The 7,802-nt window shown below is 37.9% G+C and overlaps 1 pseudogene; it reads left to right on the top strand.

Annotated features, from left to right (window-relative positions):
• The first annotated feature begins 1,737 nt into the window (after positions 1-1,737).
• LOC137650991 (uncharacterized) overlaps positions 1,738-7,802 on the top strand; it is a 49,161-nt pseudogene continuing 43,096 nt past the window's right edge.

Raw genomic sequence — 7,802 nt, 5'->3', positions numbered from 1 at the left:
TGTAGCGTACTTGTAATGGAATCCAACTGGGGTGTGGTCGAAGAAGTCGAAGGCGTCGGTTCAGTCGCTGCTGCAGACGATACCGAAATTGTTTCGGTTATCTCGACTCCAGTCTCAGGAGGTATCTCATCCTCCTACTCCAGTTCATCCACTAGGAGATTGTTCTCAGTCTCCTCCGAGACAACAGCCATGTTGTCCTCTAATTGGTTGCTCTGAAAGGCATCCAAAACGTCAGGTTCTACCGGAATCTGAACTAAGGGGATATCAGGTTGAGCCTGGGGAACAATTGCATCCGCAGATGCATTAGGGAAGAGACAATCCCTCATCCTCTCATTAGGAAGGTATGGGCAAGAGGTGTTCTTCTGAAAGCCCCTGACCCATTTTCGCAGCGTTTCCCTTGCTACATCCCTAGACTCAGTAGACTTTTGATCATCAAAAGCCTCTTTAATCAGTTTGCCACAAACGGTACATACCTGTGGGTCCCAGTACTTAAGAGCCCCTTTGGTGACTGCGCAGCGAGCATGAGCACTGCACATGCCATGTCCGTAGAAGCTCTTACTACGGACCCTGCAAAAGTTTTTCCCGCACACGGGATGCTCCTCCTGTAAAGAAAGGAAAGCTATAAGTATTCGTTGAAATTCTAATATTTCAGCATACATATTTTATTTAATATTTAATTAATATTTGATTAATATTTAATTAATATTAGCTTTGATAGAGTAAGCTAAAAAGTAGGAAAGATACCTACATGTGTTTCCTGTCCAGCCTATTGCTATGACCTCCTCCAATATTGAACTAGAGATTCATAATGAATTCAAGGGGAAGATAACATCCTTGGATATAAGGTGTCTTCTTAACAAAATCTTCCATGTTCAATATAGGGGAATAAAATCTTGGATAATAACCATTAATTGGTAGGGAGAATCACTCCCTAAAAGTGATGGTCTCACAATTGGTTGTTCATGAACCACTTGTAGGTTGGAAAATTTTTGGGCTACAGCAATGACTGGCGGCGGCATGTCGCCAGTATTGCCGGGCTTCCCGGCATCTGCCGGGCTTTCCGGCATCTGCCGGACCTATCGGCGTATGCCGGGCCCGGGGGCACATGCCGGGCCTGCCGGCATATGCCAGCCTAGCTAACATATTCCGGGCCTAATTCGGGCTATTTGAAACAGATACTGTCTTCAAAGTAGTGGGTGGCTGGTCGGCAGTTGCCGCTCTGCCCGCCGGAAGCCAAAGGATCTCTCTATCAAGTAGGACCTGGCGGCAACCGGCAGCAACTATATAAATTTTGGGTGGCCGGCTGCCGGCCGGCCGTTGCCGGCAGCTCGTCATAGTATGTTCATTGTCATTGGGTTGTCGATCAGCGACACCCACGGCAAGTGGCGTTAGAGTAACTGCCAGCCGACAGACACCCAACATTGCCGACGACAGCTACTAGCTGCCGGCGTCCGGCCCAGTAAATGGAAAGGCAGAGAGAAAGAGAGGATGGGGGACGGCAAAGGCTCAGCCTTGCCGGCCTACATCCCGAAAGAGGGTGCAAGTGGAAGGGGGAATTATATTTGGCCTTCCACTCAACCATATCCCATTCATATGGGGTATGTAAGGCAGTCCAAGGAAGGACTGGAGAGCACACTCAATTAAATGAGGGTACCTGCCAGCAGCCAGCCCAGCCGGCAGCAGACAGGAAATCTCAGGCCAATTCTATAGATTACCCGTAGGGTTAAATGTAGAACAATGGCCACAAGGGTGATGGTTCACCCAACACAAAAGAGACAGTGGGGAACGGGTAAAAGTCCTATATGTAAGGTAAAACCCTAGAGTATTACCTAATTTGAAGGATTCTGATCTCATAAAGTAACCTCAAGTAGGAGAAATAATTTCCCCGGGGTAGATTAGTTAAGTGAGAAAGCGGCCATAGGACACAATCTCACTAGAGAACAGAATCTCGTACCAGAGATCTTAAGTAAGGAAGAAATCATTTCTTCATACTAAGATCTACTAGCAGTGGACTCTCTGCCAGACAGAGGAAGGAGGAAATTGATATACAAGAACCTCCAGTATGGCCTGGGGAGGACTAGCTTCCTGAACGGCAACCTAACCTGACTTGGGAAGCCATTTCACCAAGACAGTAGGATGCCTAACACAGACTTTACTCTGATTTTCCGTTCTCAGCTCAAAACCGTGTCAGTGGTTAAGAGAAAGAGACGAAACACCCCAGTTAATTCTGCCAGAACACAGTTCGCAGCAAAGTTAACTGAGGGTAGCCTAAGCTGATCAGAGGGAAGGGGAATTGCTCTTAGATCTCGTTAGAGATAGTATCGACTTAAAAGGTATAGGAGGTGTCAGTCTCCCCTTAAAAGACAATACAAGAGCAATGAGGGACATGTAAGAAAGTATACTAAAGCCCCAGGCTATTAAGTCTAGGAGCATAGAGAATCGTTCACCGAAACTCTGTTGTATACTATCTTGGAAGAGGAAAATGTTATGCAGTAATATCTTAATTGTATAAAATATTGCCTGAGCTTCAATAAAACTTTACCAGGAATGTTATATAATGCATGAATTGTGTAATTGCCTAGGCTAGGAAGCCTAGCACTCGTGAGGCTCGATCATAAATAGCCAAATTCACGACAACAATGACATAATATAAAATTCCCTAGTTAAATATCTAAATAGCTAAAGTTATTAAAGCGAAATAATGCCGGGAAATCGTTCTTATGAACAAGAAGAACGAGTGCGTCCATGATGCCACCCGGCTGGCAACAGCTCTTGTTACATTCATTACGATCTCAATCGATGAGTAAGACTGGCAAGAGCTTACATTTACGCAATCCAAAGATATTACTTAATTTTCCAAAACCTGACGAAGCTGGTGAAGGCATCATAGCGACGAAATACTTCCAAAATAGCGAGAGATAACACGGGACAACACCGGTCAGCAAAGCTACAAACGAAAGAATGGCTTGGTGACGCCTCGCGGTGCCGATTCGGCGCACTATTTACAGTACAGTAGGAATGTCAAGAGCATTGCCTCTTTAACGACTCTCCTATATTCTTGCCACTTTTCCCTTTCAAAGCGAAAACGCTATTGGGGGTGTAGATAGCTATGAGATATGTCAAGAATACGTCCTCTGATATACGCGACATCCCTTTTTAAATTTTAAGGGATATTCGCTCCAGGAGTTAGAATTCTGGATACCTTCGGTAAATTATCTGGGATATATCACTGTAGTCAAATATACCTAGGAAATTATTAAGGGAGGAACTTCCATCAGGACGACATGGCCTGAGCCCCAAAAAACAGATTTGATGCCTCCCTCGGGTGTGTTTCAAAACATTCAAGTGGAAAACACCTATTTCATTATGTATTGTATTTTATATGTTGTTCAAATAACATCAACATATGAAAATATGATGCTAATGAGTTAGACATTGTTGTTATATAAACTTCAAACGAATAAAATATATAACTACCACATTCATGATATACGTATCTTTGAAATATATAGTGATTGAAAATAAACGCATTTCCTTGAATATCACCAGGATATTAAGAAAAGCTTTTATAGTGGCCTATTTTTTGGAGCTAATAATAATAAACATCTAAATATCCCTCTTTCTGCTTTAGTTGATTTTCGTATCTGTTAGTGTCAACCATCTACAATTAAGGTAAATTTACGACCAAAATATTTGTAAAAGATAGAAAACATCACTTTTTTGAGAAACATATAGCTCTTTTATATTGATTCGAGATTTAATTCTTCTTTACTACGACTTTTATTTTTATCACACGTAAAAACCGAAAAAAAGGCAGTCGGGATCTCAAAATCCTTTCACTTATTATGTGCTATATTTATATCATTTTCTTAAAGAAATCATCGACTTTACCCTCTCCTAGCTATGAAATGCTTTTTTCTCAGTACTCAGTCAGGTGAAGGATATAACTAGTAAGGTTGGTTCTCCAGTCGGGACTTCTGATCATGCCTTGATTTCATTATTAGTGAAGACTGAGCAGCCTGTCCCTGATATATCATATTCTTGTAAAATTTATATGAAATCCCAAGCAGACTGGAATGGGATTTTGCATGATCTTTTGTGCTTGAATTGGTCACAATTATATAATAGTGTAGATCCTGTTGTCCCTTTGAATGAGAATCTAGTCAACATAATTGATAGGCGTATCCCTTCTCGTGTGCTAAGGTACCGAATGAAGGACAAACCGTGGTTCAATGATGATTGTAGACGTGCTTATTTGGAGAAGCAGGAGGCCTATCACCTTTGGAAGGGTAACAGATCAGATTTGACCTGGAACAACTATACTCAGCTTCGAGCTTTTGCTCAGAGAGTTTATGCCTCAACTGAAAAGGAGTACAATTTAATCATAAAAGAAACCCTCTCTGGTACAACTCAGGAACATAAATGGTGGTCTACCCTTAAATCTGCACTCTTTGGTGTAGATGCAACAGTTCCTCCTTTACTTAAACCAGATGGCTCAGTCACTCACTGTCCAAAGGAAAAGGCAACCCTTTTGGCTGATGTTTTTGACAGTAAACAGAGTAATGAAAAACTTGAACTTCCTCATTCCTGTTTTCCTGAGGCTAAACTAACTAGTTTAGCTTTTCGATCTCGTGAGATTAAAGCTCTGTTGATGGACCTTGATGCTTATGGAGGTGTAGACCCTAATGGTATTTTTCCTTTGTTTTTTATAAAGACAGCAGATTTCTTAGCTCCAAAGTTATCTGTTATTTTACGCAAGTTAGCAAGAAGAGGAGCTTTTAGCACTTGTTGGAGAATTGGTAATGTTACTCCTCTATGTAAATGTGTTTGTGGTAGCTCAAGTCCCACTGATTACCGCCCAATTTCCATAACTCTCATATTATCTAAAGTTTTTGAACGTCTTCTGGCAAAACGTCTTAATAGGTTTGCTGAAGGCAATCATCTATTCCCTAGTTTGCAATTTGGTTTTCGGAAAGGCCTTGGAGCATGTGATGCCCTTCTTACAATCTCCAATGCAGTACAGAAATCCCTTGATTGTGGTCGGGAAGTTCGTATGATTGGCCTTGATTTTAGTGCTGCCTTTGACCGTGTTAATCATGAGGCCCTTGTTTTCAAACTGAAACAGTTGGGAGTGGGTGGGTCGTTTCTTAGCATTATTATTGATTTTTTAAGTAGTAGATCTCAAAGAGTTGTTGTTGATGGGCACCATAGTGAGTATAGGAATGTGATATCCGGTGTTCCACAGGGTAGTGTTCTTGGCCCATTACTTTTCATACTATATACACATGACATGTGGTTTGGCCTAGAAAATAAGCTTGTTGCATATGCAGATGATGCTACTCTCTTTGCATCAATTCCATCACCTGAATGTAGATCTGGGGTTGGTGAATCCCTTAATAGAGATTTAGCTAAAATTAGTGCATGGTGCAAATTATGGGGTATGAAGTTGAATCCTAACAAAACTCAAAGTATGATTGTAAGTAGGTCAAGGACGGTGGCTCCTCAACATCCGGATCTCAGTATTGATAATGTTTCTTTAAATTTGTATGACTCTTTCAAAATTTTAGGCGTGATTCTTGACAGCAAATTTACTTTTGAGAAACATATAAGGTCTGTGTCTTCTTCAATTGCACAAAAAATTGGCTTATTGAGAAAGTCTTTTAAGATATTCGGTGATCAAAATATTCTGAAGAAGTGTTTTAATTCTTTTATTCTACCTTGTTTTGAGTATTGTTCTCCTGTCTGGTCTTCAGCTGCTGATTCTCATCTTAATTTGTTGGACAGAAACTTACGGTCTATTAAATTTCTTATTCCTGATCTAGATATTAATCTCTGGCACCGTCGATCAATTAGTTCATTATGCATGTTGCATAAGATTTTTCATAACTCTGACCATCCTTTACATTCAGATCTCCCTGGACAATTCTATCCTGTTCGTAATACTAGGCAGGCAGTTAATTCTAATAGCCAGGCCTTCTCCATCATAAGACTCAATACTACGCAGTACTCTAGAAGTTTTATTCCAGCTGTTACCAAGTTGTGGAATGATCTTCCTAATCGGGTTGTTGAATCAGTAGAACTTCAAAAGTTCAAAGTTGGAGCAAATGCTTTTTTGTTGACCAGACGGACATGAGTCTTTTTATAGTTTATATATGACATTTTTGTTGTTGACGTTGTTAATAGTTTATATATGATATATCTCTTTTGACATTACTTTTTTTAGAATGATTTATTGTTAATTTGTTCTCTTCAGTTATTTATTTCCTTATTTCCTTTCCTCACTGGGCTATTTTTCCCTATTGGAGCCCCTGGGCTTATAGCGTCTTGCTTTTCCGATTAGGGTTGTGGCTTGGATAGTAATAATAATAATAATAATATATTCAGCTCATATGGTAGGATATCTTTTAAGTATGTCTGATTTTGCATATTTTTTTCATTAAATGCCTTGCCTCATAAAACAATCAACACATTTCCTTAATAAACGACTTTAGTTAATGTTTCAAGATATGCTATTCGAATTTAGATTAGAAATTATAGAAATATGGATATTTCGATGCAAAATTCCCGAAATGGAAAAAAAATCTGCAATTTATAAATGGTCTATATTTCTTTTTTTCTTTTTTTAAATTACATTAATTTGAGGAATTAAAGTTTGTTAATAAATCACTTCATATATTTAGAGCTATATAAAATATCATGCAAATGACCATTATGAAAAGAGCGGCAGTGTATAGGCCTACGCCGCGCATTCTATGAATTTAAAGATGGAAATCTAAAAAAAAAAAAAGATAAAAATAATAATAAAATAAAAAAATAAAAAAGAGAAATCTATTGTATCAATATATCCTTTTCACTAAAAAAAAAATATTTTTAATAAGCATCTAACAATCTTTACTTTTAAATTTATCAGTCATCATAATCGTATGCATGATAAATAAAGAATGCTACGTTTTAGATACAAGAATAATGTGGAAAAGCGACGAGAAAAATATTCCTATAAACTATTTCCTTTTCCATTGTATTTTGAAGGTATAATATTCTCAACTATGCTGCCTATCTTTGGCAATGGCTTCATACGAAATATACCGAAGATTCCAAAGAGACTCTTTCAAAAGTTCTAAAGTGAATATACTTATTCCTTTCTGGAACTGTTTTATTCACTGACGACTGAATTATTACTGAAATACTATGAAAATGAGTTATTGATAAAGGACTAAAAGTAAAAAGATTATTTCTACGATGCAAATGTATCTTTTGTAAAGGGAAAATTTTATGTAGACTTTATGAAAAGGAATTATATAGGTATTACTATACTATTAATGATATTGGATTGTTCCATGTTTTTCATGGGTAATTCTATTTATCGTAAGATATGCAGATTTAAAAAGATGTACATTATTCAATTTTTGCATAAACCATGCTTTTAAATAATGAACCAGACAGTTTTAATATCTAAATTCTTAAAGACACATATTTTGAGTAAAAAGAATTTAATTCTTTTGCAATTATCATTCTAGTACTGATAGCTCATATTCTTATTGGGTCATATAAATAACAAAACTAATTAAATGCTGCATTTTCACCTCTACATGTTTGTCTTATTTATTGCATTTAATATATCCATAGCTGATTAATTCCTCTGAAAGGTAATGTCTTTAGACAAATTCAGAGTACTTGTAAAAAAAAAAAAAAAATCATCGTAAATAATATTGTAAATAAACATAATTCATGTAAGAATGATTCTAAGTAAGAGAGGTAAGTGGCCACTTGGCCATATAAAAAGCATTTACACTTAATATGAA

This window comes from Palaemon carinicauda, chromosome 12 (genome assembly GCF_036898095.1).
Source record: "Palaemon carinicauda isolate YSFRI2023 chromosome 12, ASM3689809v2, whole genome shotgun sequence".
In the NCBI taxonomy this organism is placed as follows: domain Eukaryota; kingdom Metazoa; phylum Arthropoda; class Malacostraca; order Decapoda; family Palaemonidae; genus Palaemon; species Palaemon carinicauda.
Note: the sequence above shows the minus strand (reverse complement) of the source record. Positions and strands in the feature narration are given on the sequence as shown.